Genomic DNA, 12892 nt, shown 5'->3' on the forward strand with positions numbered 1-12892 from the left:
GAAAGCTGATGTATCCCAGTGGATTCTATGCTTTCTCTTCAGTTAGACTAACTCTACTTCTCTGTCTTGTCTGTTGTAGCTCCTCAGGAGAGTTTATTTGAGGAAATAATTTGATAGCTGGCCATCGTTGAAAAGTACTGGTTTTCTAGTCACACAGTTAAGGTCTCCCGGGAGTGTGCATTTGGCTTCCAGTCTTCCTTGAGTAATTTGGAGGACAGTGAGGGACTGTGTGTGAGTGAGTGGGCCTGGCCCGTCAAGCTGGGGCTTATGGGTAAGAAGGGTTGGAGACAGTGCTGGAGAAGAAGGTAGTCCTTTTCAGAGTGTATTTTTGGGGGTGGGGTGAGGTCGGGGGTGGGGGGAGGTTGTTTTTTTTTTTTCCTGGCATATATTCTGCAGTGGTCCACCAAGCTGTCTACTCCCGACTCCTGTGCATCCACTAGACTATGTCTTTGCATCTTCTAAGGTTGTCTGCAGTCCTGCCAACGGTTCTTGGTAGCATTAGAAAACACAGTGGCCTGAGAAACAGTGAGGAGCAGTAAGTGTCGGGTAAGTGGTGGTTGGAGTGAGAAGCTGTGTGTGAGAAACTGCAGGCACGGCCCACGCCCATGCAGCACCCGAGAGGAAGCAGGGAAGTGGGCTGTGGGCTTGGACCATTGTTGGAATGAGAGAGAAGGACCCTTTCTCAGGAGGAATTCTGATGTGCAGTGTGATCAGGATGTGAGCTGAGCCCCCAGAGTAGAACTGGCTTTGAGAGGGTCTCGCTATAAAGACAAAAAAGCTCCTGCCCTGCAGGGTTGTACACACCATCTGGGAAGCTTGGGGAAGAGTTTCTGCTTCTAGCCCAGGCCGGGCTGGACTCCCAGGGGGTCAGGCTTGGACTCATCTCGAATGCCATTAGGTGCCCAGGTCATAATGGAGGACTGAGGCACAGGAGTGAAGTCTGGGCTGTGGAGACATCTGCAGACATTCCAGGCCCAGCCCTCTCTTCCCCCTGGAATGGGCTTGCCTCAGACATCCTCTTTAGCTCTCATCCCTCAGTGAGGTCCTTATTGACAATTCATTTAATGTTCAACCCACCTCCGCCCTCCACGTCCGCCCTCTCCACCCGTTTGACTTCCCCCATGCCTCTTCTCCCTGTGATCTTTAACCTACTGCGTAACTTATTTATGTACCAAGCCTGTCATTGATGGTCTGTCTCTCCATCCAGAATGTAGGTCCTCAAAAGTGTTTAGTGGAAAAATGAGGAAATGAGAGCCCTAAGTCTGGCTCTTGGGGACAGAGACAGTTCTTCTCCTACCTCTTCTAAGGAAGAAAAAAAAAATAAGTGTGATTGTTGGAAACACAGTGACTCTGCCAAAACACCTAGAATCAGCTCCATGGGCGGGAAGGATTTCCGTCAAATTTTGGTGTTCTGAGAACTGATTTGCCAACAGATGTGATGATGAAGGCTACCCTGCCAGGTGGAGGTCACGAGTGTCTCTACCACTATCTTGTGCCCAGTTTATCTGTAGAGTTGACTCCCCTACTCTCCTCACAGAAAAACTGAGGCTCAGGGGAAGTTGCATGGCTTGCCCATCAGGGATCGGTAGCTTCCAGGTGAGATGGTTGCTCAGCCTGCTTTGACTCTAGGAGTTTCCAACTGTGCCCTCTGTCCTAGTCCCTGTATCCTTTCCCACTGTAAACAGCCAGAGAACCATGTCTTCAGGAAATAAAAGTGGTATGTTCTCCCTAGGTGGAACATCAGGGTTCTCTTTTCTGTTGCTTAGCCTCTGGGGGATGACGAAGAAAAGAGAGAGAGAGAGGGAAAGAGAGAGAGAGAGGGGAGAGGGGAGAGGGGAGAGGGGAGAGGGGAGAGGGGAGAGGGGAGGAGAGGGGAGAGGGGAGGAGAGGGGAGGAGAGGGGAGAGGGGAGGAGAGGGGAGAGGGGAGGAGAGGGGAGGAGAGGGGAGAGGGGAGGAGAGGGGAGAGGGGAGGAGAGGGGAGAGGGGAGGAGAGGGGAGGAGAGGGGAGAGGGGAGGAGAGGGGAGAGGAGGGGAGAGGGGAGAGGGGAGAGGGGAGGAGAGGGGAGAGGGGAGGGGAGGAGAGGAGAATATGTCTGAAGCTGGTGTACTACAACTCCGGTTTGAGGTACTCAGGGCAGGTACTCTGTCTTCCGCCTGGTGGAGGCTCAGAAATTCACTTGCTCACAGCAGGGGGCCAGTGCCTTGACCTGGATTCTCTGTGATGGCATAGATGCTCTGTGTACACACCAGCCTCCACGCAGGAACTTGGACTGTGATCCAGAAACCGCAGTTTCAGTAAAAATCTGTAAATCAAGTCCCCACAGCGCTGCCTTGTTAGATGCCATAGAACTACATTGCAAAACGGGAACATGCTTTTTGCCCTAGGTGGACTTGGGAAGTAGAGGAGTTTGGTTCATCTTTACTGGTAGTTCTAGCACGCTGTAACTTTAATTTCAAAGGGATTCTTACTAAACCAGCAACCGTGAGTCGGTTCAATTTAGATGAGCCCAGCCCCGTGCAAGGAGCTTTTGTGATAGTCCTTCCTGTTATACGTGAGAGACTAGGCAGGGAGATGGGACGGGCTACTCACAGTCCCCAGTGCACAGGGGGCTTTGGAGCTGTACCTCATGGGCTCCACCTCCCTCCAGAGCTCAGCAGGTTCACCTGTGTGACTCTCCAGTCATCTAAGCTGGCTTCCAGGCCCTGCAGCCACCAGCTGCCAGGAAACAGATTGGCTTGGTAAAAATATGTGTGTGTGTGTGTGTGTGTGTGTGTGTGTGTGTGGTGTTCTCACAGAATCTGAGAGAATCACACCTTCACTTTGACAAAAAAACCCAACAACAACAACAAAAAAAAAAACCCCAAAACAAAACAAAACAAAACAAAAATCTGTTTGGGCTGCTCCAGTAATCACTTTGTAACTGGTGGCATAGTGGGCCATATGTCTGCAAAGTGGCTAACTGGGGAGGTACACCCTCTCCAACACACCTCAGAAAAGCCTCTTTGCAGTCGACCAACTCGATTGTATAAATATGAGGAAGGCCAGGTCTCTGTCCTGAGAAACATCCACGAGTCCAGTCACTGTTGGCGCTAAGATGGCGGGGCTGGAGGTTCGGCTTTGTAGACTCTGTAGCCCTGGTGTGTTCCAGGAGCAAGTAGCCCACAAGATTAAGCTGAGGGGTTGCTTCTGCATCTCAGCCTGAAGGTCTGAGGCAGGCTTCCACCAGAATGAGGAAGGTTCCAGTTTGCAGAAAGCAGAACTTTGTTAGGGCTTTTGATTTCTTGGGGGAGGCTCCAGGATTCCCTGGATGCTGGCATTTCAACTCTGCACGCTGCTGTGTTTGAGCCCCTTGATTGACAGGAGTTCACAGGTGAGAGGAGCCACCCACTCCTCACTCTGGAAGGAAGCCCATTTCCAGGGGACTGCTGGCCTTTTCTGAGTAGGACTTGAGAGTTCAACTTTGGAGCTGTTGTCCCACGGAAGCCAGTGTGCACATAGAAAAGTGACAGCCCCCTTGGAGAGTCTGAGGACAGTCCCTTCTCTCTGCATCCTTCCCTTGGAGTCAGCTCAGATAATCTGAGGACATAGATCTTTCTCATCGCCTCATGTGACCAGAAGGAAGCCTGTTCGAGCTGTTACTTATCTCCTTCCTGTGGGATACTTGACAATATGAAGAGTTTATTTGGGCTCACAGGTAATAGGGGGCTTTGGAGAAATCAAGACCACCAATTCATGGTGAGCATTCAGAAGTATTTAGAGATCAGGGGCTAGGAATTAAATCTGGAGCCAGTATGCTCATCCAGAGCGTCACCGGTTTTCCTTTTCACTGTCTTTTCAGACAGGGTCTCATCAAGTTGCCCAGGCTGGCTTGGAGCCCAGCTTGGTACTGAACTTGGGATCTCCATACCTCAGTTTCCAGACTAGTTTGGATGACAAACCTGGTGGGCTGATGCCAGATTAAGTGCTGATATGTCTCTATATTTTCCAGAAAGCTTTATAATCCCCACTGACTGGCCCAGCTCTGTGCCTCAGCTAGAATGTAGCAGAACCCTGCCTCATCGGGAAGCCCAAGGAGTGAGCAGAGCCCTGCTATTCCAGTATTTCCTCCTGAGGCTACAGTTCCAGCACTCCAGGAGGAAGGATGATGTCTGGAGAGGCACAAAGGCGTTTTCTGTTCTGGGTAATTTTATGTTCAGGTACGGTTAATGATCAGAGCCAAAATAAACTACCCAGGAGATAGGAGCATCAGTAAGGACCTAAAAACTCCTCCTGTGGCCAGCAAAGGAAAGCTGGCATGGTGAGAGCATGGCTTTGGCTAGCACAAAGTCTCAGGGTCCCTGGGGTTACACAACCGGCCAGCTCTAAACCAAAACCAAAACCAAAACAAGCCAGAGGACAGTCATTACACCCTCATGTTATGAGCAGTGAGGGGAGAGGCTTGGGGGTTGCCCTGGGCTCCATCCTCTGTCTTTCTGAGTCAATCTCTGTAACAGAAGAGCCTGGCTAAACTGTCATTGTATAGTGCCAATTGGCTGAGGCTTCCTTCTCCAGGGCAATGAGAAGCAGGCACTCAGGCTCAGCAGGACTCAAGCTCTCTTCTCTAGCTCCCCCCACCCGGGGGCTTGCTCAGTTTTACTTCTTGAAGAATGTCTTCCAGCCCATCACCATGTATTTGTTCAGGGAACTGACCATTTCAGAGTCTTAGTCTATGTTCTTTGCTAGAAACTGTAAGAGTCACATGGGCAGTTGGGAACTAGTGAGGCCTCGGTAGTCCCCAGAGTACTCTGTGCAGGATCCCTACTGTATTATATACCTGGCTGGAACATTCATTGATTGGGCTGGGTTGGATTGGCCAGGCCTAGCTGCTGGAGAGATTTCCCTGTTGTGTTATATTTTACTATTTCTGAGATCCACATGATTATCTCTTTTTAAAAGGTTTTTAAAGAAACGTAATAAAATATTGAATCAACGTCTCATCATTATATACATGTATGGGATATGGTATGATAATTTAACATTCATATAACCTACAGTGACCAAATCAGCATTCTTAGGTCCTTAACAGTTATCCTTCTTTGTGTTGAGAATCTTCTAACTTCCTACTCTGGTTCTTTATAAAATAGGTAACAAGTCACTGTCAACCCCAGTTGCCCGCCATGCTGAAGACCTCTGGGCCTCGGTCCTACTTTCTATCTGCACTTGGACCTTCGTGGTCAGTACTCAATTCTACAGGCACAGGAAACACATCCACACCTCTCACCCTCTGCCTCCCGACTGCGAAGTCTGCACTTAACGAATATCTCTCTTATCCATGCAGGAGAGATGGGGGAGTTCCCACGAATCCCTGCCCAATGTCATCCAGAGTGTTAGAGGACACTCAACCCTGGTGATTCAGCAGCTCACTATGTAGACCAGGCTGGCTTTGAATTCACAGAGATCCACCTGCCTCTGCCTCCCAGAGTGCTGGGATTTAAGGCATGCACCACACCTGGCATGCTTTGTTTTTAAGTCATACCTTCAGTTTAACATGGCTGGAGGCCTGCGTTCCACCCAACAGGTGCTCCTGTGGTGTGCTGGAACTTCTCCCAGCCCCCTCCCCCTGTAGAGGTCAATCAAATGCCCTTCAGTTTATTTGAGTGTGTGTGGTGTGTGTGTTTATGGTCACCATGCAAGTGGATCTGGTTGGAAAGATTGCTTGCTTGGCTTCCTCGAGGTGTCCTTCCTCCAAGTTGTAAAACTATTCACACATAATCTACTTAAGCACACATTCAAGGCTGAGATTGGTGGTAGCCTAAGGAAGAGAAATTGCTTGATGTGTTTATTGTCACTGTCTGCAAAGGATCGGTGACTCCTGGTCATGGGACACAGAGCACTGACTGCGGATCTCTATGACTGGAATTCCACAAGGCACAGAGTTTTGATCTGTGTGGAGTTTACCCAGGGACAGCCACAGATGCTAACTCAAGTGCTTTTTGTCTGGAATTCTCTTAACCTCAGGCCAGCACCTGTCATCTTTATGGCTTTTGCATGGGCCCAGATGGGGGTAGGGGAGGGAGTGTCTTCTACAACAGTTATTTTTCTCTCTGAAGCTGCATACAAAAGTGTCCTATCAAGAGGGAATTCTGGGTAGTGTTGCTTCTAGGGGAGACTATTAAGAGGATTTTTTACCTTGATCTTTCCTGCAGAGATATCCATCTTCCTAGGTCAAAGGGCAGCTAAACAGAAACAACGAAGCCTCAGGTAGCCTTGTGACAGTTTCCACTCGGGACATTAACCTCATCAGCAGGTAGGAGTGGGGGTGGGGGTGAGGGCAGGGATGTCTGCTGATCCTGAAATGTTGTCACCATTCAAAGAGCTGCTGCTGGTGGAATTTAGTTCGTGTGTGTGTGTGTGTGTGTGTGTGTGTGTGTGTGTGTGTGTGTGTGTGTGTGTGTGTATTGAGAATGCCTTTTAGAGGGCTGGCAAGATGGCTCAGCGAGTAAGAGCACTGACTGCTCTCCCGGAGGTCCTGAGTTCAAATCCCAGCAACCACATGGTGGCTCACAACCACCCATAGTAGTGAGATCTGACGCCCTCTTCTGGTGCATCTGAAGACAGCAACAGTGTACTTATGTATAATAAATAATTCTTAAAAAAAAAAAAGAATCGGAGAATGCCTCTTGGATTCTTTTGGAGGTGTCTCTAACTTGCAGCTGGTAAAGCAACCAGAGGGAGGCTACTGGTGAGGACAGAAGATCTGTTTTGGGGTCAGACATTCTAGATCGACAAGCCAAGTGACTGTTGGTGACTGAAATGTGTCTCTTCAGTCACATATCCAAGTCCTGACCCTAAATAACATCGAGTGGCATTCAGAAATGGGGTTTAAATGAGGTTATGAGGAAGAAGTCCCATCTAATCTGATGGACTTGGAGGTGAGGGTAGGAGGGAGGACACACACACACACACACACACACACACACACACACACACAGATGTTGGGAGAATGAGCATATGAGAAAGCATGCAAGGATGGTTCCTAAGTCAGAGATGGCTGTGTTCCACGTGTGTACCAAGCCCCAGCCTTGCTAGACTCTCGAGAGAGCTTGCTCTAAATGAGGTCAAGAGCACACCTATAAGACTGAGTGTGCCTCATGTCCATCCGGGGTGTTGATGAAGAAGTTACATCAACTTCTTCCGGCCCACAGTGGACAAGGGAGGAGGAGGGGAGTGAGCCACTTTGGAAGCCCATAGAGCTGGCAGCTTCTCTTTGGCCTCCAGCTTATTGGACAGGCTGGGCACCAGGACTACCTCTTCCTAGCTGGTGGTTTGACTCCTGTCGATCCAGCTGCCTCAGCCTTAGTTTCTTCATCTGGAAAGTGGGGTAACAATCCCAGCCTGGCAGGGGTTCTGTGAGACCGATGTGTTATAGTGATTGTGTGAAACTAAAGCCACTGAGGTGTAGGGATGTCGCTTACTTGGTAGAGCATTTGCCCAGCCTGTGCGAGATCTTGAGCTCAGTCCCCAGAGCTGCCTAAACAGGCCATGGTGCTACAGAACTGTAATCCTGACATCCAGGGGGAGAAGGCAGGATGATCAGATGTTCAGAGTCATCCTCAGCTATAAAATGAGTTCGAGGCCAACCTGGGCTACATGAGATCTTGTCTTCAAAACATACAAAAGAAAACGCAGTGGCCTGATTATTTCCGGGAGCTCCGAGGGTAGGAGTGGGATGAGGATTTTGGAGACCTGCCTATAGGAAGATGATAAGGACCAGGAGGAGAGGGGAGGGAGCTAGGAGGAAAGTGAGTCCTTGTAGCATGTGTGACCCAGTGCTGGTCCCACTCTGCCAATGCTGTGTCCCCCCCCCCCCCCCCATGCCCACACGTGGCTGTCTGTGCCAGGCACTTGCTCAGCATTGTCCAGCCTTGGGCCTTCTCTAGGTCACCATTGGAGGCTGACCTGTGGGGACATCCTGGGGTAGGAGATCATTCTGCATAGGACCAGATGTGATACTCTAGAAGCCTGTCCAAGTGTTACCTGTGCCGTTCACACGCCTCTTCGACCATTTGCCCCACCTTTGGGGCCTGTCTGCCTGCCATTCTTGTTTTCTCTGCTTGCCTGCCTGGTGTTGCCAGTGCCTCAGGAGCTGCTCCAAGGGCTCACCCTATGGCTGTATTGCTCATCCCATGGTTTCTCCTGTAGCTCAGTCAGGTCCCTGGGCACAGGACTGCACCCCCACTGTCTCCACAGGCAGAGCTCTGAGGCAGGCTTTCGGGAAGGTGGCTTTGGAGGTGTGTGATTAGTTTCAGTTAGTGCTAACTGGTTTCAGGTTTCTTTTGAAAGAGAGTCAAGGCCTAGCAGAGCTTTTGGGCTGGTGACCCCTGTGCTCCTGGAAGTAGCCCCCACCCCGGTGTATGGTGCTCATACCGGAAGACTTGGCTTGGAGGCTGGGTCTGTGCTGTGGCTGTAATATATTCCCAGATCCTGGGCCATCATCCCATTCCTAGACTCCAGCTCCACAGCCACATGACATCACCTATGACAAGGACAAGGGACCTCTCTGTCATCTACTGTGTCCTTCTCACCTCCAAAGTTCTTGAACTTTAAAGCAGTGGTTCTCAACCTTCTAGTGCTGCAACCCTTTGATACAGTTCTTCATGTTGTGGTGACCCCCAACCATAAAATGATTTCTTTACTACTTTACAGCTAATTTTGTTACTGTTATGCATTGTAATATAAACATCTGATATCCAGGATATCTGAGACGCAATACCGGTGGGGGCCAGTCAGAACCTAAGGGTTAAGAACTGCCTTAGAGTATCACTGAGGAGTTCCTCAAGGAGCGAGGAGCTAATTTATGATGGCACTTTCCTTTCTCTATCAGCAATAAAATAATAGGTCAATTGCTAAAGTGACAAAGCTCCTGAGCTTCCCCTTGTGTTGGGTTAGGTAATTCCTGGTGGCTAGTTGACTTTGGCTCTGCCAGGCCCTGTTTCCAGAACCATGATCAAATTAGTACCTTCCTCATTCCCAGGCCTGGTGGAGAAACTGACAAACGGTTTCTGAGGTGGGGGCAGAGAGAATGCATGGGTTGCAGGGCCCTTGTCCTTTCCTGTTACACAAGGTGAGGGACGTGGTGCCATCCCTGTCCATGGAGTCGGGGGTAGGGCCAGGACTCCTGTTCCATTTGCCTGTGACTTTTCGAAAACCTCTGACATAGACGTGCGGGGACTCTCTGAAAAACCAGAGGAGAGGCTCTAAGGGCAGAGTCACGATAGTTTAGCGATGTTCCATCTCTACCCCTTGGCTTCTTCATTTTCAGGGTATTGGAACTGAAGCTTGGATCTGGTGGTTGCGTCCTTGTGTCTGGACTGCCTGACCATCGTGTGGATAGGTCCCAGGCTTCTTTTCCTGGTAATTCAGGACAGAGAGCTCAGACCTGTGGTTGAACTCAGAGACACAGGTCCCAGCCCTGCCCCAGAGGGAACAAACACCTCTGCTACCCCTGACCTGAGAGCTGCCTGTTCCACTGTTGAAGTCCCAGGGACTAATGGTCCCTCTACTAGTATACCACTTTGATGAAGTTCCTGACACTGTGGGGGTTGGATGTGTTCTCTCCTTCCTCTTCCTCGTCTTCACTCTCTTCCTCTTTCTCTTCTCCATCTTCTTCCTCCTCCCCCTTTTCTCTCTTCTCCTCTTCCAGTCTCTCTTCCTCCCCTTCCTTCTCCTCTTTCATTCTCATTATCCACCCTCCACCTTTTAAATAAATTCTGGATCTTAGGCCTTTATGGAATAGGCGATTTGAAGACTCCCCACCTTTCCTGGGCTGTCTTCAGTTTCTTTAATCAGCTTATTCTTCCCTGCCCCACTGGTTGATGTCAGGATTTAGGAATATTACTTAATCCAGGCTCTTATTATACATTTATAAAGACAAGATACAGTCCAAGATCTTAAGATTTCTCCTTCTAAGAGTTTTTTAGTTTTAACATTTAAACCTTAGATATTTTTACCTTTAAATTATGAGGTTCGCCTCTAGGAACACTCTTTTTTTTTTCTGTGTTCAAAATTTTTATTATTATTTGAAATGAAAAAATTAAAGAAATTAGAGGAAATTAGAGGAAAATAAGATTGTAAAGTGCATTTAGTTCATTGCTTTCTCCATCTAACATTTCAGACCACCCTTCTATGCCACTGAGCAGAATGCCATACTTTGGAGTCATGCATCATATTCTGTATGATAGCTTTGATTGGCAGCACAATGTCCTTCGGGTGTGTGTCTGCTGTTTAACACATCCCTTGTTACTGGGCACCTACATTGTTCCCATGAGGAAAGAGCAGAGTAGCCTGTGTGACTTCCTTGGAGTAAAATCTCAAAGGAGTTAAAAGCATAGCCCCACATTTCCACTGTCCTAACTAAACAAAAGCACACGGTTTCCTCGACCATTCTCTAAAACAAAGAGAAGGACAGCTAGAGACAGGTAAGCGATGAGCTTGAGAACAGCCTCCTAACGGAGAAGTGCCGTCTCCACCCTGTCATGTGACAGTTTTCTTTCGCTGTCCAGATGTCGAAGATTGATGTTCCATTCCTATTTTAATTTATAGAGACCACCAGTGCAGTGAAATGGTTCGGCACATGGATAGCATTCTTGTTCTTTTGAATAATTTCCTTAGGGCGGGTTCCCAGCAAGGGGATTTCTGGGTCAAGTAGCTAGAATGTTCTGGAAAGCATCTAAGCTGCAGCATTTCCATAGATAGTGCAGAAAGGCCCAGAGTCTGTGTCCCGACTGCCTCCTGCATTACAGACACTTGAACCTGTTTCAGTGAGTCTTTCAGGGAGGTGGGGGCTGAGTTAGGTAGGGGAAGGTAAAATTACTGTTACTGTAAAAGCCACACTAACAGGGGGGATTCTCTGCTCTTCACATCTATGGAGTTCACAGTTCTCCATTCTTTCACTCAGTGGCAGTCGGCAGATTATCTCTTAGAGAGCAAACTGTGTGTGTCTGATCCATGTCCATGGGCCTCTGAACTGTGAAATGTTTGCTATGCCCAGACAGCTACAGCATAGAAAACCTGGAGAGTCCTCCATCTTATTAGCATCCAATCTTTCTTGTTTGTTTGTTTACTTAAGATGGGGTCTTACTGTATAGCCTTAGAAGACCTGATAATGACTACATAGTTCAAGCTACTTGAACTTGTAGCAATCCTCCTGCCTCTGATTCCTGATTACAGATATCCATTCCCATTTCTGGCCCCCTGTCTTAATTTTGGAGCTATAGTGTAGGGAGTTAGCTGCAAGGGGCAAGAGTTGGGCCCTGTGTTATTGGAAAGGCTTCCTGCCCCTGCTTTAGGATTGGTTGGAACACAGAACATCTTGGAACAACTTGTTTAGGAAAGGACCGTGTGTACTGTTGAATTGGCTTGATGGCTAAAGGGTGGAAGGGGAGAATAACATTATAGGCAGAGGAATCAACCCCCCACAAGTTTAAAATGTGCATGTAACTGAAGGGTGCTGCTCCCCACTCTTGTGGGAGTACAGAGTTCATACCAGATCTCTGACAGGGCATTTTGGACTAGAGGAAGGAGGAAAGAGAAGGAACATTGTGTCTCCCCAGGGGGCAAATGGACAGAGTTGGCTGCTTGCTTTCTCAGGCCCTGGGTGACCATGGATAGTTCACAGTTCCTCTTCTTGGCTTCTCCTCATTTTATATTCTTACCCACACTTCTTTCCCAGAAAGCACATGCCTCAGAAGGAGAAAGTCCAAAGAAAACCCTTGATATTTATTTGATCTGAAGAGTATTTTAGTGAAAATGACATTGGCCTTCAGACAGAGGTAATTTAAAACCCATTGTTTGTATGTGTGTGTGTCTTCTGCTGTGGTGTGGGTGTGGAGGTCAGAGGACAGCATCTCCCAGGCAGGCCTCTCCTTCTACCTTTATGTGGGATCCAGGGATCAAAGTCAGGTGTCAGTCTTGTATGGCCGGTGCCTGACCTGCTGAGACATATGGCTGGCTCTAGGAGAACTTTAATACACATAAACACCAATTTTGATTACAGGACAGGCTTGAGCCAACTCAAGACTTAGATTCTTGTTTTAACATTGTGTTAAAAAAAAACTGGGCTTGTTAGCAGGGCAGTGGTGGCACATGTCTTTAATCCCAGCACTTGGGAGGCAGAGGCAGGTTGAATCTCTGAGTTTGAGGCCAGCCTGGTCTACAGATAGGGTTCCAGGACAGCTAGGGCTACACAGTGAGACCCTGTCTTAAAAACAAAACAAAACAAAACAAAACAAAAACAAATAACCAAAAACTGGGCTTGTCATAAATTTTTTTCAAGGGTTTTCACTGAGTGGAGAGACATTTTATCTCAGGCAGATCTTTCCAGAAAGGAAGAAAGAATTCACTATTGCTCCTTCACATTGGACTGAATGTTAATTTAAGAGTAGAAGAAGCAGAAGCCATTGCCAAGTGGTTCATGGTGTGTGTGTGTGTGTGTGTGTGTGTGTGTGTGTGTGTGTGTGTGTTCCACTTGTGACTATGCTGAGTCTGTTTCCAGGGTAGCTGTACCCTGGGAAACGATCATTGTATAACCCTAAACCCCAAGGACTTATGAATCCCTGGGAATGCTCTGAGCATTAACAAGCTGTGCTGGCTAGTTTTACGTTAGCTTGACACAGGTTAGAGTTGTCAGAGAGGAGGGAGCCTCAACTGAGAAAATGCCCTTTCAAGACTGGGCTCTAGGCAAGTCCTTAATGAAAGAGGCCCCAGCTCATTGTGGGTGGAGCCACCCTTGGACTTATGGCCTGGGTTCTATAAGAAAGCAGTTTGAGCAAGCTGTGGGAAGCAAGTCCACCTCAAATAATCTGATTAAGAAAATCTCCCAGAGATCTGTCCAGTAGCTTGAGTTTTAGTCA

At 48.3% G+C, this 12892-nt stretch overlaps 1 long non-coding RNA gene across 3 annotated transcripts in view; it reads left to right on the top strand.

The window, feature by feature from the left end:
* Positions 1 to 278: 278 nt before the first annotated feature.
* Positions 279 to 12892, top strand: part of Gm36287 — a 90667-nt gene continuing 78053 nt past the window's right edge. For 2 of the 3 annotated variants that reach the window (XR_381342.3, XR_872584.1), the window contains exons 1-3: positions 394 to 1596; positions 3991 to 4198; positions 5126 to 6288. This is a non-coding gene — a long non-coding RNA (predicted gene, 36287). Of the gene's footprint in view, positions 306 to 393; positions 1597 to 3990; positions 4199 to 5125; positions 6289 to 12892 lie in introns of those variants that run through there. The other variant, XR_003950180.1, reaches the window with a different exon arrangement.

Source organism: Mus musculus, chromosome 12 (assembly GCF_000001635.26).
Source record: "Mus musculus strain C57BL/6J chromosome 12, GRCm38.p6 C57BL/6J".
Classification (NCBI taxonomy): domain Eukaryota; kingdom Metazoa; phylum Chordata; class Mammalia; order Rodentia; family Muridae; genus Mus; species Mus musculus.